Source organism: Carassius gibelio, chromosome B8, assembly GCF_023724105.1.
Source record: "Carassius gibelio isolate Cgi1373 ecotype wild population from Czech Republic chromosome B8, carGib1.2-hapl.c, whole genome shotgun sequence".
In the NCBI taxonomy this organism is placed as follows: Eukaryota; Metazoa; Chordata; class Actinopteri; order Cypriniformes; family Cyprinidae; genus Carassius; species Carassius gibelio.
In genome coordinates this window covers 602477-630107 of record NC_068403.1, presented here as the reverse complement: position 1 = coordinate 630107, position 27631 = coordinate 602477, and the positions used below count along the sequence as shown (strand labels likewise).

General features: G+C 41.6%; 1 protein-coding gene across 1 annotated transcript in view; it reads left to right on the top strand.

The window, feature by feature from the left end:
• Positions 1–27631, top strand: part of LOC127963722 (spermatogenesis-associated serine-rich protein 2) — a gene marked incomplete at its 3' end in the record, with an annotated part of 149900 nt that overhangs the window by 10552 nt on the left and 111717 nt on the right.

Below are 27631 nucleotides of genomic sequence, written 5' to 3'. Positions count from 1 at the left end.
AATCTTTGATGCTAAATAACGTTTCTCAGAGAAATTAAGGCTCAAATACCAGCGATCCCATCAAAGTGGAAAGCACAGATGCATTGTGGTCGTCTCATTAAAACACAGAAAGATCTTCATACGACTCTTTTAAGAGTGACTCGTTGATGACTCGAGCCTCGCCACATCACAGCTCGACCCCTGACCGTCTGCTTCTCATTTAACGGCCGCACATGCTCAGTTTCATCATGTTCACGTCAAACCAGGAGAAAAACATCTGCAGAAAAGCACAACTGACATGAGTTAATATTGATGTGACTTACAGAAGAACTGCACTAACTACTCGATTTTGTATTTAAGCATGTTTTACCTAATGTGGTATTTCTATAATTCACAAACTGAATTGTCATTCAATGCTCTTAACATATTGAGTGTCTAACAGCTGTGTTTCAATCTAAATTAACCCTCTGCTGCTCGTTGGTCATTTTTAAATGAAAATGTTTAAGTTTTTAAGTTTTTTAAATCATCGGAATAGCACAAGACCTTGCAAATGTTTTGGCCTTTGCTGTGTGAACACATGCGCACACACAAAAATAATGGACATGATTCAAAAAGGTTGAGTGTTCCTTCGACAACTATCACAGTTGTCAAAAATAATGCACTGGAAACAATTAGGAAGCAAATTTAATTAAGTGGATACTGTACTGTGACCAAACCAATATTTTTGCGATATCAACCTCAAATTTGGAACATAATTTGTTTTGATTTTCATGCAGTTTTAGAGTATAAAAAATGTTTCAAAAAATGTATATATTCCATTAAAATATACATAAAATTATACAACTTTTATTTATTTGACTTTTGAACTTATTTTCAGCAAGTTTTTACTTTCACTTCAGCAATAATCAGTCAAAGGTCTTCTTTAAAAAGAAACCAAATATAAGATTTACGACGGATATTTCATTTTTAGGGCAATGTTTAAATTTGGTTAATAGGTAATAAATGGATCACAAGTATTCCATAAATATATTTTAGCACCATAAAATCCCCTAAAAATACAACATATTAAATTAAAACCACTACTGAACTAAAAGCACATTCGTTTCATTGAAAACACTAAAACTAACACCATCCCAGTGAGCAGCAGGAAAGGGTTAAAGAGTTCAGTGACTGACAGGAGAACAGGACTCGTTAGCCAAACTTCAGATGATCCCATAATGCAGTGCTGTGGCCTCATTAAAACACACGTCTGTCATTAGCATACGAGCGGCTGACGAAGCGCTGGCTCTAATAAGACTCGTCTGTTTCTCCTCTGGACTGTAATGAGAGCATCCTCAGGAGGAAACACACACGATGTCTGAAGTTCAGATGAATCCGGTCTGAAGGTGAGCGTGAATCTTCCAGAAACAACATCACTTCACACGCTCGGTCCAAACACACACACGGCTCGCTCATGACACCAGTTTTTGAGGAGTGTTTGTTTCCAGAAGCTACAGAAGTCCATGAACACATGTGCAAAGTTTTGTTTTGTGTTTGGTCTGAACTGTCTCATACGTCAGGCTTTCCAGGGTTAATGTGTGATCATGAGCAGATATTCTCCATCCTCCAGATGAAGTACAGGACTGATATCACATTGAAGATTCATTTATGGACCACACAGAGCTAAGAATAGATCCACAGACTGCCGAACGTCCCTGATGGGTCGAATTATATAAGACGCACGTTTCTGGCTGCATAAACAGGTAAACAGCTCCAGAAAGATTCAGATGCGCTTTAATAATTGATGGAGCTCAGCGGGCGCCGCTGATGAGAGAAGCACATTTGCCTGAAAGCTGATGATGAAAAGCAACACAGAAAGGAAGAAACAGCAGGAATCTTCATCTGGGTTAGAGGATTTGAGGCCTTCGGTACGAGTTAAACTCAGTTTATCCCACATTCACACAGCAGTTCTTCAGAGGAACGGTTTTGTTGCGGTTACAGACTGTGATCTGGAGTATAAAGACTGATGGTTAGAACAGAGCAACAACAACAAAACCCCTCTTCATCAAACCTCTGTCGCGGGCCAGAGACGAGAAGTGCAAAGCTTCCATTTCTGATGTGATTTTGGGAAGGATCTCCCGCTCAGAGCATCACCGCAGGCGAAGCAGCTGAACTGAGAAGATCTTGTTCCCAGGGAGCAGTGATGAAGAGTGACACACGGATGATGCTTCCTCCAACAGGAACTTAAATCATTACAGTGTTTCATCACGACAGCCTTCTCATAATGAACCTGCTCTGAAAAAGAGCAAGAGTTAAGTGCGTTAACTAACAGACACTGAAGCTTATTAAAGTTATAGTTCACCCAAAAAAGTTATTTGTCCACATTGACTTACACAGTAAAGAAAAACCCTATTTATGTCAATGGAAATCAGAAATCATTTAGTTATCCGCATTCTTCAAAATCAAAATCTTTTTGTGTGTTCAGCAGAAGAAAGGAAACCCTACAGGTTTGGAACGGCTTGAGGGAGAGTAAATTATGTTTTATTTTTGGATGAACTATCTCTTTAAATACCGCATTTCCCATTATGAATTGTGCTAGAGTTTGGTTCATCGATCCGTCTGACCACAACCAAACCACTCCTGGGTTCATTTTAGTCCATCAGGGACTGATAGTTCTGGTGTGATGAATATATATCTAATATAGGTTCCAGCTCTGAAAACAACTTCAGTAGCATTATAACTGGATTTCAGGGACAAAATGTTGAATCATATAAAATACAAGTGACTTAAGGCCAGTTCATTTAGGACTGGTTTTGTGGGAAGTGCAATGGAGAAAGTCTGGTCAAGAAACCTTTATTTACAAAGTGCTTTATAAATACTGATCGTGTCAAAGCAGCTTTACAGTGTCAGCAGAAAATAGTTTGCCAATAATGCAAGAAGACAATGACAAAGAGTAATTTATCCATCTAAAGTCTATTCACTGATGATGTCATAATCCAGTGCAGCTCTCTCCAAAAAAAACACAAGGTCAATAACTTCTTTAAACCTGGCCGAAGCATTTCTAGAACAGCGTTTTATGCGCAAGATTCTGCAAAAGATGCTAGCATTAACCCATCCTTCATTCACATTTACATACAAAAACACTGGAGAAGTAGCACAGTGGAATGCAAAAATGTGTTCTGTGTGAACAGCTCTTTATAAAAGCTGACTAGAAACAAGATGGTGCTGTAATTAAAGAGCAACACATTAGAATTACTGTAACAGAACGAGAGAGACACAGAGAGTCTCACAGTCTCCTACAGACAGTATCCTAGACGCTCCTCAAGACGCCTCCGGCATGTGGACAAGAGAGGCCTCATCCATTCTGATACTCTCACACACACACACACACACACACACACACAGAGCTCAGCTCTTTACAGTTTCCTCTGAATCCAGTGGATTAACAGACACAAGCTCAAACACACTGAACCAGCGCCTGCATCATGTGTGTGTGTGTGTGTGTGTGTGTGTGTTCCCATCTTTCAGAAGAGTGCTCACTGCTGTTTAACACATTCACACGCTTACTCAATTCAGACTGCGGTACAACCAACATTAACACATTTAATCCCAACGGTCACAATAGTGACCAAATACAAGGTTTTCATTGATAAAGCTCCAAAAACCATATGAACTGGTGTTTTAGTGCATTTTCTGCAAATATGGAAAAAAATAAAGGGGATTAATTAAATATGTGCAGTGTCACATGATTAGTGCAAATTGTCACATGACCAGAGCAGTTTAAAGGTGCTGTAGGGAACTTTTGTAAAAAAAAATATTTTTTACATATTTGTTAAACCTGTCATTATGTCCTGACAGTAGAATATGAGACAGATGATCTGTGTATAAATCAAGCTCCTCTGGCTCCTCCCAGTGTCCTATTGCCATTTGCAGAAAGTCATCCGCTCCCGGTAAAAAACAACCAATCAGAGCTGCGGTCCGTAACTTTGTTTGTGTTCAAAATGTAGAAAAATGTATATAATAAGCGAGTACACCATGAATCCATTTTCCAAACCGTGTTTTTAGCTTGTCCTGAATCACTAGGGTGCACCTATAAGAAGTGTTTATATTCGGACTATTTTAGATTACTTCGGGGGTACCGCGGCGGAGTAACCCAGTACCTTTGTGATTCTTCATAGACATAAACAGAGAGAAGTAGTTCCGGCTACGAGCTGTAAATTTAAATTCCTGTTTGCACCTTGAGAAGATGATGACATCTTCTAAAACAAAAGGCTTGTAAAGTATGTTAACATTAAGATATGACAAAGATATTTTGGTACATGTTATCTTTAAGGTGTCTGGTATTAATATTTGAATTCACATATATTCAGTTCCCTTTCAGTCAGTCATGTTCAACATTAGGTCGACTGACATTAGGGGTCTCACTCAGGAGCCTAAATCACCTCTGAGTTTTAGAAGAAAAGGCCAATGAGAACTGGTGAATGGAATTTGCTTGCCAAGCCACTCACCCGTACATACGGGCATGGGCGTGGTAGTGGGGGGAAAAGTGGACCTGACTACCCAGGGCCCCGTCTAGTGAAAGGGTCCTTTGAAATCCCATCAAATGTTTTGGTTTTTTTTTGGGGTTTTTTTGTAGCCTAATTCGAATTAATTGGGCCCTCCAATTGATGTCATTATTAATTTCAAAATATATTGATAACACCAACATAGAGAATGAACTCAGTGCCAGACACTCTGGACCCCATCAAAGCCAATGAATAGGGTTGCACAAGTAGGCCAAATAGATTTAAACACTATTCATACTTGTTTATAAAAAAAAAAAATCATTAAAAATTGAATTTTCATTTTGCTAATCCGCATTGTACAATGGATTCGGTCAGCATGGCAACACTTCTCATAAACGAGCGTGCGCAGTCAGTGATGAATTGCCTGAATTTGTTCAGGGGCAAGACAGTGGTCCTATTTCAGAGGCTCCTGGGCCATAAGGCAGCTGCAAACTTTAGTTACGCACACTCGGCCTGTTACATATGAGGCCACTTCATTATTGGTTGCATGGCTGGATCCTAAAATAATGGGCATGCTGCCGTGGCACTCTTTAGGTCCACTCTTTTTCGACCATTGCAAGCATGTACTCGTCTGGACGGACAACACAGCAACAGTGGCGTATATTAACCACCAGGGCGGTGCATGCTCCTGTCCCAACTCACCCGCCATCTCCTCCTGATCATGGAGGATGAGGAGTGGAGCGGTTGCTCGGTCTGTTCTGGTCCACCCAGACCTCACGCAGGCATTTTCGGCTAATGAATCATGCTCTTTGTCTGCTTTGGAGGACAGCAGAAGGTGTCGGGTGTCTCCAAACAGAGGTTGGCTCATTGGTTGGTGGATGCCACCACATTGGCGTACCAGTCCCAGGGTGAGCTGTGCCCCCTGGGAGTGAGGGCTCATTCCACTCGGAGTGTTGCCTCCTCCTGGGTGTTGCTTGGTGTTGTTGCAGGACTGTGGGTACGCTACGTCCCTCATGCCACAACCTCAATCTGTTTGTTGAGTCTGGTCATAGAGTGAGTAAACATGTTGATGGTCACTAGACTGACCGCTGGGATAACAGTGAATTTAACTTTACATATAAAACTAGATGCAGTTGTTAGTGAAAGCTGCATTAAAATGTTGGAATGACAAAATATTGCACTAAATTAAAAGTTGTAATACTGGTAGCACTAATATAAAAATGTTATGATATATGTTAAAAAACAGTACCAATTTTGAAATATGCCAATGGTTGTATTTTTTGTCTTTTATCTCTGTATTCCTGTCAGTGTTGTATAAGAGTTTTATGCATAATAATAACCCTAGAATCTAATCAAACTGTTTAAAATAGCTGGGCTAAGATATAAAATATTTTTTATTACTGCATAAATATATTAATTCAATAGACACAATATCCCACCGGTCACAATTTTGACCAATCATAAAAAAATTAAAAAATAAAAATAATAATTACTATTGATACATTTAAAGGGTTATTAATGACACATCATTTGGATATTTTCATGTATGGGAAAAATTTGGGATTAAACGGGTTAATGACACACACACACACACACACACACACACACACACACAGTGGTCTGATTTGAACAAGAATGTGGCCCCGTGCTGAACTCCGGCCAGACACCTCAAAAGACAGACAAAGATGTGACATCACGCTCTGCTGCTCTCTACCGCGGTAAACAGAGGGATAAAGCAGCACACAATGCTATGGGCCCCCAGGGGCCCCGTCGATCCTCTGTGAGCAGGAGCATCGCCTGCAATAATGACGTAATTGTTGTTTTAACTATGCAGAAGCCGACACTGTCACTCACTTTACAAAAATCAAAACCAGAACACATTTTGATTGTTCACACTGTCCTAGTAGAATCTTCCTTACAAACCAGACATCAATGAGAGATGATTTATTCAGCTTTCAGATGATGTATTAATCTCTGTTTTAAAAGAGCATTAATCTCATTTTGCATTATTTATTTTTTGTAATAATTGTATTGTAATTACAGTGTAACTTTGTCTGTGGTGCAAAACTATTTTACTGACAGATCTAATTGGATTGGTAACAGCCCACAGTGTCTTCTTATTCTAATTGAATGTATTGATTAAATGTAAGAATGTGTGATAAAAGATGATGCATATATCTAACAGGATTAGAAAACATTATAAAAGTGAAATGCCCTGGAGATCAGTTACAGAGGGCAAATGTCGTTCCTTAATGGAAAAGTAGATTTCTGGCAGAGAATATGAAAAGCTTTGAGTCATCAGTCCAGAACGGCCAAGACACCAGCACAAAAACACACTCAATTACATTAATGATAACATCCCAGAAAATACTGTGACGGGATGGTGAAGAACTGGTGAGTTTCTGTGTGAATGTGAGCGTTCTGACGAGAAAGGAGCCCAGCAGCCAAACGAGATGTTTAATTACTGTCTTTATCTGCCGCTGACGGAGAACGAGGTCGCTGCAGAACGAGTGAGGATTCAACAAAGAGTTTCCGCTCCTCCGTGACCCAACCCAGAAAAACAAAGAAGAAACGCCTGCTGCTTCCATAAAGCTTTGAGAAGACAGAATAAAGATGAGTGAACCTCCGTCTCTTCAGAGGAGCAGTGTGTCTGGTGAGGGACAGATGAGAAACACAACGGCTCTTGATGCTTTTACTGCACTGCATTAATACAAGAGTTTATCACGGCACACAAACCCAGACAGAGACAAACACACACACGTCAAGAGTTCACAGCAGAATCACATGATTGTCTCAGCTCTACACTGAGAAACACGTTCGTCAGCCTGCGTTGATTCTAATCAGCTTCACATGATGCAATGCTTTGAATGTCACTGTAATGTGTCTGTTCTTATCTCATCTGTTACGAGATGCATTTAGCACATGCTGTTATCCAGAGCGGCTTGAAAAAGAGGAACAGAGCACCTATAAATCTGTTTTAATGCATCATGTGCATCTTTTATTCAGATTATGAAGTATAATACAGCTTATACACTAATGAGGACATTTATAATGCATATTTTATCAGAGACAAATCTTTAGTGCAAAACAGATAATAATCTTTTAACATAATTTTGCATAATCATTTTCTAGAGTCTAAGGTTGAATGATTTGTGACCCTGGACCACAGAACCAGTCAATATTTTTTTAAAGCTGAATAAATAGTAATCTTTCCATCAATGTGTGGTTTGTTAGGAAGACAATATTTGGCTAAACTGTTTGAAAATCTGGAATCTGAGCAATGCATATTACTAATCAAAAATTACAGTAGGTAATTAATAGGTAATACAATAATTTACAGTAGGAACTTTACTAATTATCTTCATGAACATGATCTTTACTTAATATCCTAATGATTTTTGTCATAAAAGAGAAATGTATAATTGTGACTCATACAATGTATTGTTGTCTATTTCTACAGATGTACGTCTGTGACACTGATGACTGCTTCTGTGCTCATGGGAAACATTTATTAGAGTTTTGTTGTCTCCTGCTTTCATTGCATTGTGGTCTATATAGTGTACACGTGCTTTGGTGTCTGTTTTAGTGACAGCAGCAACTACTGATGTTTTTTATTGTGCATTATAATTTGATTTGATTTGATATTATTATGACTAGTAAATGAGTTCAGGACTGATAACACATGGTTTCTGTTCTTCACATTGAGTCTTTAGCTTCTGAAACGTTCACTCAGCATGAGCTCAAACACCACAGAAGCCTTGAACTCTCTAGCAGGGCTTTAGACCTCTGATCTGGTTTGAAGAACACACACACACGCACACACACACACACACACACACACATGCAGCAACAGCGCCATCACCTGAGCACCAGAGGAACTGCAGCCCCGTCTCTCCACTCACACAGAAAACACTGGAATGCAGGAGCTTCTCCTCTGTGTCTGTCCTGATCCTGGGATGATCAGAGAGATGAGAAGTGTGTGTTTACCTCGGAGTCGTCCTCCGTCCCGAGCCCCAGATTGAGGACAGCATATATCCACACACACACACACACTCTCTCTCACTCTCTCACACACACACTCCCTCACTCTCACACACACACGCTTTGAGTCTGCTCCGAGCCAGCCACGTGATCCAGCTAGAAACACTCTCAGCTGAGCTTTACTTTGAAATCTAATGTTTTCTTTTGATATTTACAACACGGTGAAAACTCCCTTCAGGAACCATTATTTTTAGGAGTGTAGATTAGTCTGTGAGTCTGTGTTGTTTGTGAGTCTTTTGACTGATTCATTTAAAGGAATCATTCAGAGAGTCATTTGTTCATGAGTCAGACTCCACTGTTCACATCTACACTCTTCAAAATAATCCTCTCCATTGGCATTGATGGCTTCATGAAAAAACTTTGTTTTAACTGTTTACTTCCTTTGGGAACCTAAAATGGTTCTGTCTCAGATCTGAGATGAATGAAGGATCTCATCTTCTGGAATATCCAGCCTGATGTTTATAAAGCTCTTCCGAATGTATTCCCAGGTTCAGATTGGGCAGAGATATCGTCAGATCTCAGATTCATGTGAGCATCTAGAGCTGAGCTTGAACTCATCTTGTTTGGGGTTAATATCCCTGAAGCCCAGTCCTGAGTGAACACCTCAGCTCTCTCCGACGGGACGCTGATGTTCTCCAGCTGCTGATGAAGAGAGTGTTTCTCCAGAGATAAACAAGTCTGGAGCTTCTCCTCCTCCTCCTCACTGAAGGAGCGCTCCTCCTGAAGAACACAGAGCATTAGCATCACACACACACACACACACACACACACACACACACACACACTCATGTTTGTTTTTTGTGTAAAGTGTGTTCATCCCGTAGGTGTAATGGTTTTTATTCTGTAGAAACTGTATATTCTATGGCCCTTCACCAACCCTACACCTAACCCTAACCCTCACAGGAAACTTTGTGCATTTTTACTTTCTCAAAAAAACTCATTCTGTATGATTTATAAGTGTTTTGAAAAATGGGGACATGGCTTATGTGCTCATAAGTCCCCCTCTCCTTGTAATACCTGTGTCATACCCATGTCATTATACAGAGTTGTGTCCTGATATGACACAAAAACAAGAGCACACACACACACACACACATTTATATATATATATATATATATATAAATGGTTACTATAAAACCATGCACAAATTAACCATAGATTTACTACTCTAACCACAGTTTAAAGAGCAGGTCATATTGTTTTTTTTTTAAATATCTCATTTGCAGTTTATAACATAGCTATACCTAAATATACCTAAATATTAGTCTGTTTCTCTCTTGTTCCGAGGTCACCGTAGCCACCAGATCCAGTCTGTGTCCAGATCAGAGGGTCACTGCAGTCGCCCGGATCCAGTACGTATCCAGACCAGATGGTGGATCAGCACCTAGAAAGGACCTCTACTGCCCTGAAAGACAGCGGAGACCAGGACAACGAGAGCCCCAGATACAGATCCCCTGTAAAGACCTTGTCTCAGAGGAGCACCAGGACAAGACCACAGGAAACAGATGATTCTTCTGCACAATCTGACTTTGCTGCAGTCTGGAATTGAACTACTGGTTTCGTCTGGTCAGAGGAGAACTGACCCCAACTGAGCCTGGTTTCTCCCAAGGTTTTTTTCTCCATTCTGTCACCGATGGAGTTTCGGTTCCTTGCCGCTGTCACCTCTGGCTTGCTTAGTTGGGGTCACTTCATCTACAGCGATATCATTGACTTGATTGCAAATAAATGCACAGACACTATTTAACTGAACAGAGATGACATCACTGAATTCAATGATGAACTGCCTTTAACTATCATTCTGCATTATTGAGACACTGTTTTCCAAATGAATGTTGTTCAGTTGCTTTGACGCAATGTATTTTGTTTAAAGCACTATATTAATAAAGGTGATTGATTGATTGATTGATTGATTGATAAAATCTAAATAATACATCTTTAAACACTAATAATTTACTATCATTGAGAAAATTTCATAAAACAAGTAAATACAAATCAAAAAGTGACACACTTGTGGTTTGCTTTTCATTTTGCTAGCGCTATAGCCTACAGATGAACTCCACGACAAATAATAATAACACATGTAACTGATGAGGCTATGGATCCAGTGAAGATGAACATATCACTGATACAGTGCACAGTAGAAATATAGTAAAAATGATATGTTATATTAAAAAGTATATGTATTACAACTGCAAAATAAAGTGAATAATATGAAAAGCAAGTACAACGGTACAATAACATACCGATATGTGATATAATAGATTTATAATAGCACAAAATTATATGTATAATATGATTAATACCATAATAAATAACTGAACAACAATAGGTTAATAATAGCAAGAAGAATATATAATATAAAGAGTGGAATAATACAGAATAGACAAAAATGAAGAATAAATTAATAGTACATTAAAGAGTAAAATAAAAAATATTGAAATGTAATTTTAAAATACTATTTGTGTAATAATTATTAATCAAATTAAGACACAACTAATGACACAGCACAAAAGAATTGTGGACATGAGTTCCAAATTGTGTTTAATTACAGTTTTTTTTCAACTGCTTTCACACAAAATTATTACATTTCACACAATTTCTAAAACCTGACTCTCAAACACCAGGACCACACACTAAATCTGCAAAACCATACACTAATATTTGGCCTTTTACTCAGTTTTAAATTTCATTAAACACTTTTTGCCAAAACACAACACACAATTTTCTATGCAACACACAAAAATCTGACAGGAAGTTTCTTGATTTCCTTTTATAAACACAACCAATCAAAATGCCACACTAATTCATCAGTGCCTCACACTAACTCCTCACATGTGCAAACACTTGTTGCTTTACTTAACAACAACCAATCATAACTTTAGTAGTGGCCTATAAATAGGCCAAAGGTCAAGTAATAGGTTTTGGACAATGGATGCAAACACTGCAGACAGAGTAAGAGGAGTTGGAGGGAGAGCCAGAGGACGAGTTCGACCAAGAGGAGGAAGAGGACGAGTCAGAAATGGAGGAGGACAAGGAACAAAAAGAGTGGTCTCGAATGAGATTAGGGCTACAGTAGTCGATCATGTGATAAACCATGGTTTAACAATGAGAGAGGCTGGACTGAGAGTCTGTGGCGGGTATAATTCGAACCTTTAGAAATGTGAACCGGTGTGTAACAATCTAATGTAATGTACACATGTTCTAATGTACACATAATGCTTTTTTTACCATAACAAACAACAGGCCTATACTATAATACATATATTTTACTGTAGTTCCCTTGCATTCATTTACTACAGTGCAGTGCATTGCTCAGAGTTTGGTAAGGTATCAAGAGAGAATACAGCATGTGACGTGGATGACGTATGTTGGAGGAGGAGAGATGGAGCTAGATACACACAACCATCTCCACACGCAAACACACACATCATGTTCGGTTTTACACTACAGGCTACAACACTACATATTTTTGACATATCTTTTCAAACTGTGTACACTAATACATTTACAACCACAAAGAGCAAAAAAAAATTTAAATTTGGTTTCAGTTTTGCCTTTGTTTTTCTTTATATAGTCAACAGCTCTCTCCCAATTACATTCAATCATGTACATGTGAGCTTTTAAAAGAAGAGTTTTAGGTTTTGAATAACCGTGTGTATATGACATAATCAAAAATATAACATTATGGTAAAGGTGTTTACAACGTAAGACAAATGTTTGCTTTTTAAATATGTTTGTGATCTTTTGACTGTGGTGTTTCATTTTGAAAGAGATGTGAGGCGTTTTGCATCTTGTGTGTGCAATTCTTGAATTTGTGTGTTAAGTTTTGAAAAAAAGAGGAAAGCTTTGGAGAATGTGTGTAAGCAGTTGAAAAAAACTGTAATGAGCTCCTTGAGTATAATATATACATGTGCACACACACACACACACACACACATATATATATATATATATATATATATATATATATATATATATATATATATATATATATATATATAATAGAAAATCATCTGAATCAATCTCAGCTCAAGAAATACATTTTATTTAAGTTTTCAGTTCTGTCTTTCTCTGGGAATAGAGTGGTTTAGTTGTGAAGACAAAACCTGACTAATAAAGATTAATTCCCTCAAGATTTTCTATTTTATTCAATTAATGAGTCAAATAATGTAAAAAACTTGAGGATGCTTGACATTTTGTTCTATAACGCACATTACACACTCATGCAGAAAACACACACATTTTGAAACAGTGGTTTATTTTTCCATGTATGTTATTAGTAACGCAGTTACATTTGACAGTAACTAATACTGCAACGCATTACTTTTTATATAAATTAACTCTGTTAGCGTTACCATATGGTGCATTGTCCGTTATTTTTTTTTAAACAATTAATTTTGACTGAAGTGAACCTGTTTGCAGCAGCGACGCATTGTAGGATTGGTGGAAGCCGACCACTGTAAACACGAAGACGCACTGTGGGCGTGTCTCCGTTTATTCAACTGTGTGCGGCAGTCATGGCGAGTCACGGCGAGAGCAACACGAGTTTCTCACAGTGGAAAGATGCTCATTATTTCACTTCAGTTGAGGATAAATACAAAAACCTTGTAGTCAAATGTAAGCTGTGTCTTTCTGGTTCGAATGTCTTATCCTAGCCCATGAATTTCCAATCCGTGCGCTCAGATTTTGTAAACTGTACCCTCTGTTTTTGAATCTGTACCCACGAATTCATAATCTGCGCGCACACTTTCCCAATCCGTTCCCATGGATTTGTAAACTGTAGCCTACTCACGGATTCATGCAGCAAGCTCCTACGTGTTAACATACAGCTTTAATGAATATTATTATGTGGAATGGTTCTACAGCAAAGTGTCTTAAGTGATTCTCTGTATGTTTTTCTCATACAGGTGAAACATTGTAGAAAACATGCACCTGTCTCTACTGTGGAGTCAGATTTCATTTTTAAACAGCATCTATCTATCTATCTATCTATCTATCTATCTATCTATCTATATCTGTGTGTGTGTGTGTGTGTGTATGTTTCTCAAAATTGATTCTGAATAATTCAGATTGCTTTCATTTATTTATTTCAAAATGTTTTGTGTTATGTTGTCCATTGTTGATAGTTTCATACTTAAGCTGTGAAAGGAACATTTTTAAGGGCTCAACACAACAGCTTTTATGATGCAGAAGCCACTTTAGTTTTTGATTATGAATATATTATTCAGGTGTTTTGTTATTTGATTCAGAAATCCTTGTGATATACATTATTCAGTTTGAGCTGGTTTGACTTAATCAAAATAGTGTTTAAAAATTACTTTCTGTTTTACTTTGTGTTTGTATCCATAACGCATAAAAGTGCATTAATGGGAACATTAAAGAAAGTTCTTTAAAAAATAACTAAAAAGTTACTTTTAACAGTAATGCCTATTTCTTAGTAACTAGCACAACACTGGTGTTGTCATAACGTTCACCTTGGAGATTGAAAATGTTTCTTTTTTGAGACCCCAGGAGCCCAAATTCAGACCCAGAACAATAAAACCCAGAGTTCAAAGGAGGAGTCTTTATATTACCAAACTGCAGGAGAGTAGAACCCGGAGCGGGTTCGCGAATCATATGAGTCAGTTCGGGGATCGCGAATCATTTGAGTCAGTTCGGGAGTTCGGAGCGTGAATCATTTTAATCAGTTCGGGAGCTATAGGAGCGGGATCGCGAATCATTTGAGTCAGTTTGGGGATCGCAAATCATTTGAGTCAGTTTGGGAGTTCGGAGCGGAATCGCGAATCATTTGAGTCAGTTCGGGATTTCGGAGCGGGTTCGCGAATCATTTGAGTCAGTTTGGGGATCGCGAATCATTTGAATCAGTTCGGGAGTTCGGAGAGGGTTCGCGAATAATTTGAGTCAGTTTGGGAGTTCGGAGTGTGAATCATTTGAGTCAGTTCGGGAATTCGGAGTGTGAATCATTTGAGTCAGTTCGGGAGTTCGTCGCTGGTTCGCGAATCATAGCTGTATATGGATAGGCATTTTTAACTAATTTATGATGTCTTTTAGAATTTTCACCACTTTTGAATAACAGTCCACTAGTTAATATTAGTTAACTACTTTAGTTAACATGATCTAAGCAAGAACAATCCTTCTACAGCATTTGTTAATCTTAGTTGATGTTCATTTCAACATTTACTAATGCATTATTTAAATCAAAAGTTGTGCTTGTTAACATTAGTTAATGCACTCTGAATTAGCATGAACTAACAGTGAAAAACTGTATTTTCATTAACTAACATGAACAAAGATGAATAAATGTATTGTTCATTGTTTGTTCATGTTCGTTAATGAATTAACTAACATTAACTAAAGGACTAGTATTCTAAAGTGTTACCACTTAATCTTTGTAAATAAGTAACGTTGGTGAAATTAAAGAGAGAATCTTTAGCTTCATCATTAACACCATTTAGTTTATTATAAAATGCAATAGAAGTTAAAACGTAATAAGAATTCATTTAAACTTTGAATTCTTATAAAGTTTCAGCTTTCACTGCTAACTACGCTAGCGATATTGCTATCTATTATTAATAGTCTGACACTGGTGGTTAATTAAGCTGTCAACATAATGTTAAAAATGACCAAAAAACATCGAGAAAGAACAGCTGAGTCTTAACTGTGAAAGATAACACCCCGAGATCTGTTTTTATTATAGTGTGACGGTTTGTAGGTGTCCAATCTGTCGATGAGTCAAGTATGTTTTCTTCTGTCCTGATGTGTGAGTTATGAGAGTTGCCCGCTCCAATATGGCGGCGACGATGACGTGCGGTCGAGCGGCCAATGAGGAGTCTAGGTATTTATATGTCTGTGGAGAAGACTCTTTGTTCAAACACAGAAACACAATTCGAACCTTTTGTTGTGTGCTTGTCATTTTATCAAGGACTGCTTCTACATGCCTAGCTTTTATCTTCGTTGGCTTCTAATATTCTTACTTTGGACTAACAAGCTCTCCTAACCACAAACTGTAAGTAGATTGATACGTTATGTGTACGTTTTAATTGAGTGATCAAAATATCAAGTTATGTGCTAATATGTGATGTCTACTGCAAAGCTTTAGGTTTCCAGGTAAAGCATGTTACTGTTTTAGAAGTAGTTCTGATAATTCGCTGACAGCACACTAAGTGTCGATTATTGTAGACTGACGTTGTTTTATTTACTTCGTTTAATAATAATGTAGTGTGTAGCACACAGAGTTTATAATCACCGTGATACTGTATTGTGCTGCAGCGGCAGGTGTAGGGTTAATTAGAGAGAGAGACGAGTGAGTTAGTTATACATCTGTGATACAGCTGCTCTGTGTTCGGATTTATACAGTCTATGGTTCTGATTAACAGTTAAAACAGTGTATTTTGTCTGTGGTTCTTCAAACATTACAGTAGACATATTTTGTTTTACAAACTGTATTGTTTCATCGTAGTCATGTTAGCAGCCAGCTAATATACCCACATTATTGTATTCACAGTTTAGCAGGTATACTTTATCTGTGGATACGATTAGTTTTTATGTCATTATTATAAGAACAGATTGGAGCACTGTATTATTGTTCTCCTTCGAAAGGGAACTCCACGCTGTGTCCTCTAGAGGGCGCTTTGGGAACGCTGTCAGCGTGACCGGAAGCATGAATGAAATAACGACAACTTGCCATAGGCAGGCTGGAGACTATGACGTAAGCAAATGAGGGACTGCGGATATAAAAGGGCACCTGTAGAACCAGGGGGCAAGGAACTCGACCGGAAGTTGAAGTCGGCTGGGGGCTGCCATCTTTTAGCAGAACTTCACTTGCGTTAGCCTTCCCATTAGCCGTGTTTCCACTATCGAGCTAGGACCGGGCGTGCTAGTGCGTGCCAGGGCCAGTCGCGTTTCCACTGTCACTTCCGGGGCTTGATCGTGCCTCGCCGGGGCTTCCTTGGGGCCAACGGCCAGGTTTTTTCGGCCCGACGAAATCCTTGGGCCAAAGCGGGCCAGCTGGGGCTAGAGGAGGGGTTACGAACAAAGGCGGAGTTTCTCCGTGTCTGGAGGGCGTCAGCGCGGATCATTTCAGAAAGAAAACAACTTTAACACAAGCATTAAAGACTTTTTAAAATCAGTTGAGCTCAAAACTCACTCTTAGTCAGCAGTGAGTGTTTGAAATAACTTTATCCGATGTGGATTATAATCACTAAACAAGGCAGAAATATTTATAAGCGATGTAAAAGACTATGCACGCTAAACATTAACATTACCATGGTAAATATGACCGCTTGGAGAAATCAGACGTCAGCATCTTATTCTCTATAACAACTGTGTATTTATTAAGTAACATTTTATCTGTCGTCTTGTTTCGTGAGTTTAGCTCCACGTTTCATATCATCAAAATATAATAATGATTTTTGTTCGTGTGCTTTTATAAAAATAGAGAGTATGTGCTGTGGATCATTTCAGAAAGATAGCCGCTATAACGCCAGCATTAAACGCTTTATTTAAATAAGTTGAGCTCAAAACTCACTTTCAGTCAGCAGCGAGTGTTTGAAATAACTTGATCCAATGTGGATTATAATCACCATACAGGGCAGAAATATTTATAAGCGATGTAAAAGACTATGCAAGCTGGGAATTAACATTAAACATGGAAAATATGACCGCTTGAAGAAATCGGACGTCAGCTTCTTATTCTCTATCACAATCGTGTATTTACTAACTTATATTATCTATCACAAGCCTCGTCTCGAGAGTTTAGCTCATGTTGCCTATTATAAAAATATAATAATGTTTTTGTTCGGGATCCTTTATAAAAATAAAGATATCATTCATTCTTAATGTGACGTATAGGCCACTGTGACTACAAATAAACAGAAACAGACTCTACTGTATAAGCAGGCTATTTTCATAAGCGTTAAAACGGCCGCTTTTATCATCTTCGTTTTGTGATCGCGCATGTTCCAGTGACTTATTTCTTATTTTTCTGATAACTTCTCTTTGTTGGTGAAATAATGAGGTTGCATGACGTTGTTCTGAGAGGCGTGTCAAGGGCGTGTTTTAGTGACGAGCAGCGGAGCTTCAAGCTCCCCTGTGGAAACCCTGCGCTATTCTGGCCTCGGTGCTACTGGCCCGAGGCTATGAGCCCCGCCCGGCCCGCTTTAAGCCCTGGCTCGCACTGGCCCGACAGTGGAAATGCGGCTATTGACTCCCATTCATTTTGGCGTCACTTTGACAGCGAATAACTTTACATCTGAGGCGTTTAAAGACTCCCTTTGTCCATTATTTATTTCTAAAGATACACGACAATGTATAAAGGGCTCCATTACCTTCTATGTTACATTATGGCCCCGTATAAACAGTTTTTGTAAAAAATAAGCTAACGATTGCGTCATAACCACTCGTCTCTCTGTCGCATTACCGTACAGACAGGAGGAGGAGCTCGCAGGTAATTAACTTAATATGGCGTACTGGCGTTACATTTTAAAATACTATACAAAATAATTAATCAGAATACTTACTCCTGCTCACTCACGACAAAGAACTCCCCGCTCAAGCTCGCCGTCTCTGCAAGATTAACGATGGCAGTTTGCACGCACAGCTACTAGAAGATTTACATCTGTCAGACAGGTTGCTGACGTCATCAAGCTTCGTTTGAGACTGCGCGTCAGAAACGGAAGTGCTAAAATACGACAAAAATGGGCTTCACTTGTCTCAATTGAGTTCCAATGGGGTCGCTGTGTCCATTTCTTTTACTGTCTATGTGTAGAACACATCATCCTTTTTTGTCTTCAAGAGACCTTTTCTATGAAGCACATATGCGTTTGACTCAGGAGAGAGAAGGATGCGCTCACTGTTGCAGTTGAACAAGTTTAATGCTATGCTCTCGTGGCAGTTTCTGTTCTTGTCTGATTCTTGAGGAAATTAAGTGTCTGAACAGAGCGTGTATGGCTCTCAAATGAGAGAAAGCCACGCTGCGAGATGCAGTGCTTTAAGTGGGCTGGTACTCACAGGTACTCAGTACCTCCACTTCCAAATATAGCTCTTGAGCGTACCGCCACCTGTCCATGCGCCCAGAACCTGCTTTTAGTACCAGTACGCTCATTTGGACATCTGTTTTAATAGAGGTTTTAATCTTTTGCCTGCGCTGCTGCTTTTCAGAGCGCCCTTCACAATACACCCTTCGTCCCGAGAGCAGAGACTACATTACCCATGCACCCTTGAGTTTTACAAGTGAAAAGCACATGTCGATTTCGCCACTGTCAGTAACAACTCAACGTGGCCGGAGACGGTGTGTGAAATGCGTACACTCGACTCTGGAAAAATTCAAATACAGTGAACAACACTTAATATGCTCTCCTGGCTTCAGACTCTGAGTGCTAAAAGAACAGGGTCAGAATCAGCTGACTCGCTGGCTGACACCCCATGAAGTCTGAATGATATCACTGCAGATCAGACGCAAGCTAATGAAGTAATGAAGCAGCTCTTTCAGGAAGGGTGACCAGACATCCCGAAAAACTGAGACACCCCTCGCTGCAGACGGTAGCACGGTGACGTCACGTATGTGTTTACCGCGCATGTGCTTGTAATTTGCAGTGCGTGATGACGTTAGTTGTTTTCACGTTGTGCGTGCATTAAAACGATGCGCATACTTAACAGAAAACTCGAATAAAATATTAAAGTATTAAAGAACATTAAGGTGTAAAAAAAGAAGGGAAAAACAACCATGTTTAACCATGTTTCATCTGAGGTAATATTATACAGAATTAAAGTCTATTCTGTAATATCTGTGTAGTATCTTACAATATATTAACATTCTGTTGCACTTTACTTCACTGTGTATATTTTAATATTACACTTTAATGGCACCTTATATTTCTTATTGAGCTAGTCAAAATGACAACAGATAAAGTACAGTCGTCGGCTCTAATAGTGCAGATGGTAAACGTGTGTTGTTCACAATTTGATGCAATTGATCCGGGTCCGAATCTGCCTTTTTTCCCCTACCTTTTCAAATTTCATATCACATCAGAAAAGCATGTATTTTAAATAAAAATGAAGGAAATAATCAAAAAGTTTTGAGGGAGGGCTTTATTGTCCTAATATGGTGGTATCCATTTAATAATTTGAATTAAAATTATAATTTACACTCAGTAATTATTGGATACGGTTTTATAATGTACTATAATACTGAGGTGCAAATAATTGCCACTATTTGCAATTTGCTAAATCCTGCTATTTGAACATAGTATAAATCGAATCCATAACCATTTGCTCTAAGTGTAAATAGCCACTGCCTTTTCTTATTTTAATCTTTCTTATGCTATGGTTCTTGTTTATCTATTTTTTAACTATAAATTTGGACATTTTTCTTTTGCTTTGGCAGTTCTGCATGTGAAACATTTAAGCCAGTAAAGTAGTTTTAAGTTCAGATACATACAGTATATTTTCAGAGTCTGCATCCCATTGTATGCAAGGTGCCTCCAAATGAAACAAACTGATGACAGTGATCTATTTTATTTATTTCAAAGAACAAAACAGAAAATATAATTGTATATACAAATATAGATTAAGACTATAGACATGACACAACGAAAAAAAAAAAAATCTGAAATTCACCTCCATCACTGATAAAACAATAAGTCAAGCAGTAGCCCTCAGATTCTTTGAATGAATCCGGTCTCATCTCCTCCTGCGACTCACACACACAGGTCTCTCCTCCTGCGACTCACACACACACAGGTCTCTCCTCCTGCGACTCACACACACACAGGTCTCTCCTCCTGCGGTTCCTCACACACACAGGTCTCTCCTCCTGCGACTCACACACACACAGGTCTCTCCTCCTGCGACTCACACACACAGGTCTCTCCTCCTGCGACTCACACACACAGGTCTCTCCTCCTGCGACTCACACACACAGGTCTCTCCTCCTGCGACTCACACACACAGGTCTCTCCTCCTGCGGTTCCTCACACACACAGGTCTCTCCTCCTGCGACTCACACACACAGGTCTCTCCTCCTGCGACTCACACACACACACAGGTCTCTCCTCCTGCGACTCACACACACACAGGTCTCTCCTCCTGCGGTTCCTCACACACACAGGTCTCTCCTCCTGCGACTCACACACACACAGGTCTCTCCTCCTGCGACTCACACACACAGGTCTCTCCTCCTGCGACTCACACACACAGGTCTCTCCTCCTGCGACTCACACACACAGGTCTCTCCTCCTGCGACTCACACACACAGGTCTCTCCTCCTGCGACTCACACACACACAGGTCTCTCCTCCTGCGACTCACACACACACAGGTCTCTCCTCCTGCGACTCACACACACAGGTCTCTCCTCCTGCGACTCACACACACAGGTCTCTCCTCCTGCGACTCACACACACAGGTCTCTCCTCCTGCGACTCACACACACAGGTCTCTCCTCCTGCAGTCACACACACAGGTCTCTCCTCCTGCGGTTCCTCACACACACAGGTCTCTCCTCCTGCGACTCACACACACACAGGTCTCTCCTCCTGCGACTCACACACACAGGTCTCTCCTCCTGCGACTCACACACACAGGTCTCTCCTCCTGCGACTCACACACACACAGGTCTCTCCTCCTGCGACTCACACACACACAGGTCTCTCCTCCTGCGACTCACACACACACAGGTCTCTCCTCCTGCGACTCACACACACACAGGTCTCTCCTCCTGCGACTCACACACACACAGGTCTCTCCTCCTGCGACTCACACACACAGGTCTCTCCTCCTGCGACTCACACACACAGGTCTCTCCTCCTGCGACTCACACACACAGGTCTCTCCTCCTGCGGTTCCTCACACACACAGGTCTCTCCTCCTGCGACTCACACACACACAGGTCTCTCCTCCTGCGGTTCCACACACACAGGTCTCTCCTCCTGCGACTCACACACACACACAGGTCTCTCCTCCTGCGACTCACACACACACACAGGTCTCTCCTCCTGCGACTCACACACACACACACAGGTCTCTCCTCCTGCGACTCACACACACACACAGGTCTCTCCTCCTGCGACTCACACACACACACAGGTCTCTCCTCCTGCGACTCACACACACACAGGTCTCTCCTCCTGCGACTCACACACACACAGGTCTCTCCTCCTGCGACTCACACACACACACAGGTCTCTCCTCCTGCGACTCACACACACACAGGTCTCTCCTCCTGCGACTCACACACACACAGGTCTCTCCTCCTGCGACTCACACACACACAGGTCTCTCCTCCTGCGACTCACACACACACAGGTCTCTCCTCCTGCGACTCACACACACAGGTCTCTCCTCCTGCGGTTCCTCACACACACAGGTCTCTCCTCCTGCGACTCACACACACAGGTCTCTCCTCCTGCGACTCACACACACAGGTCTCTCCTCCTGCGACTCACACACACAGGTCTCTCCTCCTGCGGTTCCTCACACACACAGGTCTCTCCTCCTGCGACTCACACACACAGGTCTCTCCTCCTGCGGTTCCTCACACACACAGGTCTCTCCTCCTGCGACTCACACACACACAGGTCTCTCCTCCTGCGACTCACACACACACAGGTCTCTCCTCCTGCGACTCACACACACACAGGTCTCTCCTCCTGCGACTCACACACACAGGTCTCTCCTCCTGCGACTCACACACACACAGGTCTCTCCTCCTGCGACTCACACACACACAGGTCTCTCCTCCTGCGACTCACACACACACAGGTCTCTCCTCCTGCGACTCACACACACAGGTCTCTCCTCCTGCGACTCACACACACACAGGTCTCTCCTCCTGCGACTCACACACACACAGGTCTCTCCTCCTGCGACTCACACACACACAGGTCTCTCCTCCTGCGACTCACACACACACAGGTCTCTCCTCCTGCGACTCACACACACACAGGTCTCTCCTCCTGCGACTCACACACACACAGGTCTCTCCTCCTGCGACTCACACACACAGGTCTCTCCTCCTGCGACTCACACACACACAGGTCTCTCCTCCTGCGACTCACACACACACAGGTCTCTCCTCCTGCGGTTCCTCACACACACAGGTCTCTCCTCCTGCGACTCACACACACACACAGGTCTCTCCTCCTGCGACTCACACACACACAGGTCTCTCCTCCTGCGACTCACACACACACAGGTCTCTCCTCCTGCGACTCACACACACAGGTCTCTCCTCCTGCGACTCACACACACACAGGTCTCTCCTCCTGCGACTCACACACACAGGTCTCTCCTCCTGCGACTCACACACACACAGGTCTCTCCTCCTGCGACTCACACACACACAGGTCTCTCCTCCTGCGACTCACACACACACAGGTCTCTCCTCCTGCGACTCACACACACACAGGTCTCTCCTCCTGCGACTCACACACACACAGGTCTCTCCTCCTGCGACTCACACACACACAGGTCTCTCCTCCTGCGACTCACACACACACAGGTCTCTCCTCCTGCGACTCACACACACAGGTCTCTCCTCCTGCGACTCACACACACAGGTCTCTCCTCCTGCGACTCACACACACACAGGTCTCTCCTCCTGCGACTCACACACACACAGGTCTCTCCTCCTGCGACTCACACACACAGGTCTCTCCTCCTGCGACTCACACACACACAGGTCTCTCCTCCTGCGACTCACACACACACAGGTCTCTCCTCCTGCGACTCACACACACAGGTCTCTCCTCCTGCGGTTCCTCACACACACAGGTCTCTCCTCCTGCGACTCACACACACACACAGGTCTCTCCTCCTGCGACTCACACACACACAGGTCTCTCCTCCTGCGACTCACACACACACAGGTCTCTCCTCCTGCGACTCACACACACACAGGTCTCTCCTCCTGCGACTCACACACACACAGGTCTCTCCTCCTGCGACTCACACACACACAGGTCTCTCCTCCTGCGACTCACACACACACAGGTCTCTCCTCCTGCGACTCACACACACACAGGTCTCTCCTCCTGCGACTCACACACACAGGTCTCTCCTCCTGCGACTCACACACACAGGTCTCTCCTCCTGCGACTCACACACACAGGTCTCTCCTCCTGCGACTCACACACACAGGTCTCTCCTCCTGCGACTCACACACACACAGGTCTCTCCTCCTGCGACTCACACACACACAGGTCTCTCCTCCTGCGACTCACACACACACAGGTCTCTCCTCCTGCGACTCACACACACAGGTCTCTCCTCCTGCGACTCACACACACACAGGTCTCTCCTCCTGCGACTCACACACACAGGTCTCTCCTCCTGCGACTCACACACACAGGTCTCTCCTCCTGCGACTCACACACACAGGTCTCTCCTCCTGCGGTTCCTCACACACACAGGTCTCTCCTCCTGCGACTCACACACACAGGTCTCTCCTCCTGCGACTCACACACACAGGTCTCTCCTCCTGCGACTCACACACACAGGTCTCTCCTCCTGCGGTTCCTCACACACACAGGTCTCTCCTCCTGCGGTTCCTCACACACACAGGTCTCTCCTCCTGCGGTTCCTCACACACACAGGTCTCTCCTCCTGCGACTCACACACACAGGTCTCTCCTCCTGCGGTTCCTCACACACACAGGTCTCTCCTCCTGCGGTTCCTCACACACACAGGTCTCTCCTCCTGCGGTTCCTCACACACACAGGTCTCTCCTCCTGCGACTCACACACACAGGTCTCTCCTCCTGCGGTTCCTCACACACACAGGTCTCTCCTCCTGCGACTCACACACACACACAGGTCTCTCCTCCTGCGACTCACACACACACAGGTCTCTCCTCCTGCGACTCACACACACACAGGTCTCTCCTCCTGCGACTCACACACACACAGGTCTCTCCTCCTGCGACTCACACACACACAGGTCTCTCCTCCTGCGACTCACACACACACAGGTCTCTCCTCCTGCGACTCACACACACACAGGTCTCTCCTCCTGCGACTCACACACACACAGGTCTCTCCTCCTGCGACTCACACACACACAGGTCTCTCCTCCTGCGACTCACACACACAGGTCTCTCCTCCTGCGACTCACACACACAGGTCTCTCCTCCTGCGACTCACACACACAGGTCTCTCCTCCTGCGACTCACACACACAGGTCTCTCCTCCTGCGACTCACACACACACAGGTCTCTCCTCCTGCGACTCACACACACACAGGTCTCTCCTCCTGCGACTCACACACACACAGGTCTCTCCTCCTGCGACTCACACACACAGGTCTCTCCTCCTGCGACTCACACACACACAGGTCTCTCCTCCTGCGACTCACACACACAGGTCTCTCCTCCTGCGACTCACACACACAGGTCTCTCCTCCTGCGACTCACACACACAGGTCTCTCCTCCTGCGGTTCCTCACACACACAGGTCTCTCCTCCTGCGGTTCCTCACACACACAGGTCTCTCCTCCTGCGGTTCCTCACACACACAGGTCTCTCCTCCTGCGACTCACACACACAGGTCTCTCCTCCTGCGGTTCCTCACACACACAGGTCTCTCCTCCTGCGGTTCCTCACACACACAGGTCTCTCCTCCTGCGGTTCCTCACACACAGGTGGACAGTCGTTAAACATCTCACTGCACCGGAGACACTGGGTCAGAGAACATGACGCCCCAGGATTTAGGTTGTATTCTTCAGACAATGCACTCCAGTTCACCACACCTAGTTTACATAAAAGAACAAACAATACTAAAGCAATATTAAATCATTTTGAAGAAAGGCAGAAGAGCCCTACAAGGAAAATATGTTAAATGTATTTTTTAAATATATTATAGCATGGTGTTAGAAAAAGTGTTATTTGCTTTGTCTGTAAACTATTTAAGAGATTTAATTTATAACCAGCATTAACATCAACTAAAGTAATACATTTTGTGAAGTCAAAGTTTAGGTTGGCTTGGCTTGAGAAAGCATGGCTTGAAAGTTTGATTAAGCTATACAGTCTGTCAGAGAAAGAAAAACAGATAATTACAGTTCTCTAGCCACATGAAGTGAGTCTCTTCTCTGAATTTCTTCTCACTGACAATGTCCCCAAAAAGTCATATTAAGACATATGAAGGTCAATTTAAGAGGTAACACTTTACAATAAGGTGCCACTGGTAAACACTAGTTAATGTATTGATTAACATGAACTAACAATGAACAATACATGTGTTACAGTATCTATTCATCTTTGATAATGTTAATGAAAAAGATTACTATTATTATAAAGTCTTTCTGCTCTATTTTAAGACATCTTTAATGGTAACCATTTTAGGCGAAATAAGACTTTAAAAGACCAGGATTTGAATACTATATCATAAAACATGTCATAAATGTTTGAAATCGCACACATTTGCAATGACACTCTCTATGATTTGTCACTGAATGTCACTTCACTTTCTTTCTTTTTCTTTTTTCTTTTCTTTTATGACCAAAGCATTCTTATAATTAAAAGCAATATAAATTCAATTTTTTAAGAAAACAAAAGTAATATCTCATATCCACCATATCTTACGAACATCCGGAATTGAATGAACCTGGATATGCGCATTAATGACAGTCAGTACAGCGCACAATCGTATTTACGGTAAATACATATACGTTACTGCGCATGCGCGATAAACATACGTGACGTAAATACGTGACGTCACCGCGCTACAGTCTGCATAGAGGAGTACTTGGAAAAATTCGGGACAGTCCCGAAATCTAAACTGTTGTCCCGAATCCCGAATCTGGCCCTAATTGTCCCGAAGATTATACTAAAGTAAAATCTTGAGTATTATTGTCTGATAAACATTAAAAACTGTCTGCGGAGGTTGAGTCGTCCTGCAACCAGCCCCCGCCGCTCATTGGCTGCAGCATCTTTTTTCTAAGTTCTAAAAAAATACCACAGGCGGCTAGGCATGAATTTAGATATTCTTTTATTTAATTAATCTATATGCACAAAGACAATACGACCTTTTTGTCCCATTTTGGTTTAAAGCTTGATGAAGAGAGCGCAATGTGCTGCAGCTGAGGAGGACAGTGACGCACGCGCACAGGGGTGATTGACAGCTCGGGCACTGTGTACAAAAATAAGTTTAAGCTCATTAGCGTTAGAGTTACAGAAAGGTCTGATTTACGCACTGTTAGGACAGTCATTGTTTTTTCTTTTTACAATGACATTTGAGTTCATGATTTTAATGTTGTTGTTTCTTGTGGCAGACTAAAGAGTAATGACAGACGGTTGATCTTTGAATAAAAATGTGTTTAGTTAAGGTTTGAAATTCATTATCTTTTATTACGCCCCCATCCCGTCACCCAATGTGTTTTCTGACATTGCAGTGCTTGAACTCTCTGAGACACCGTAGTAATAGATTACATATCATACACACAATAGCAATAATCCATTATTTATTAATTTAATTGATTGATTCTTCTTAATTCCGCTTGTAAATGTTCCCTGTGGAGCTTTATACAGTCATTAGGAGCTGCACTGCATCTGATGATTAGATTTATAAAAATCATTCCAGGTTCAAGTGTTGCATCTACTACTGATTAATATTCATTTTTATTTGATCCTCTTTCATAATTATATTTTTATTTGAAGTACACTTGAGATTTTAAATAAATAATCCACACGTTTGCATGTTTATTGGTTCTCTGATGTTGGTTATGGTCTACAGGTAAAGAAATATATAATTTTTTCAGTAAGTGATTTATTTTGATTCATTTTAAATATTATGATTTCATTAATTATAAGTTCCTTAACGAACTCCAGTTTGGGAAACCTTGATGTAATCATGTTTAATGCGCTTCATGTTGTTGATAACGAATGAACTATATTTTCTTACTCTTTGGATTTTTATGTAAATATGGCACAAGATTATTATTTAAGTTTAAAGTCTCTCGATAAACAAGACAGAAATACTGAGGAAGAGATTCATGTTTAGCAGTGCTGCAACATTTAATACCACAACTTTATGAATTTATGATTGAGCTTTTTAGTACTTAATTTGTGAAAAGATTAAGACTTTTCACTGTTTCACGAGTAAAGTAACCGGTGTTTGTGAGTCTAATTTGTTTTTTAA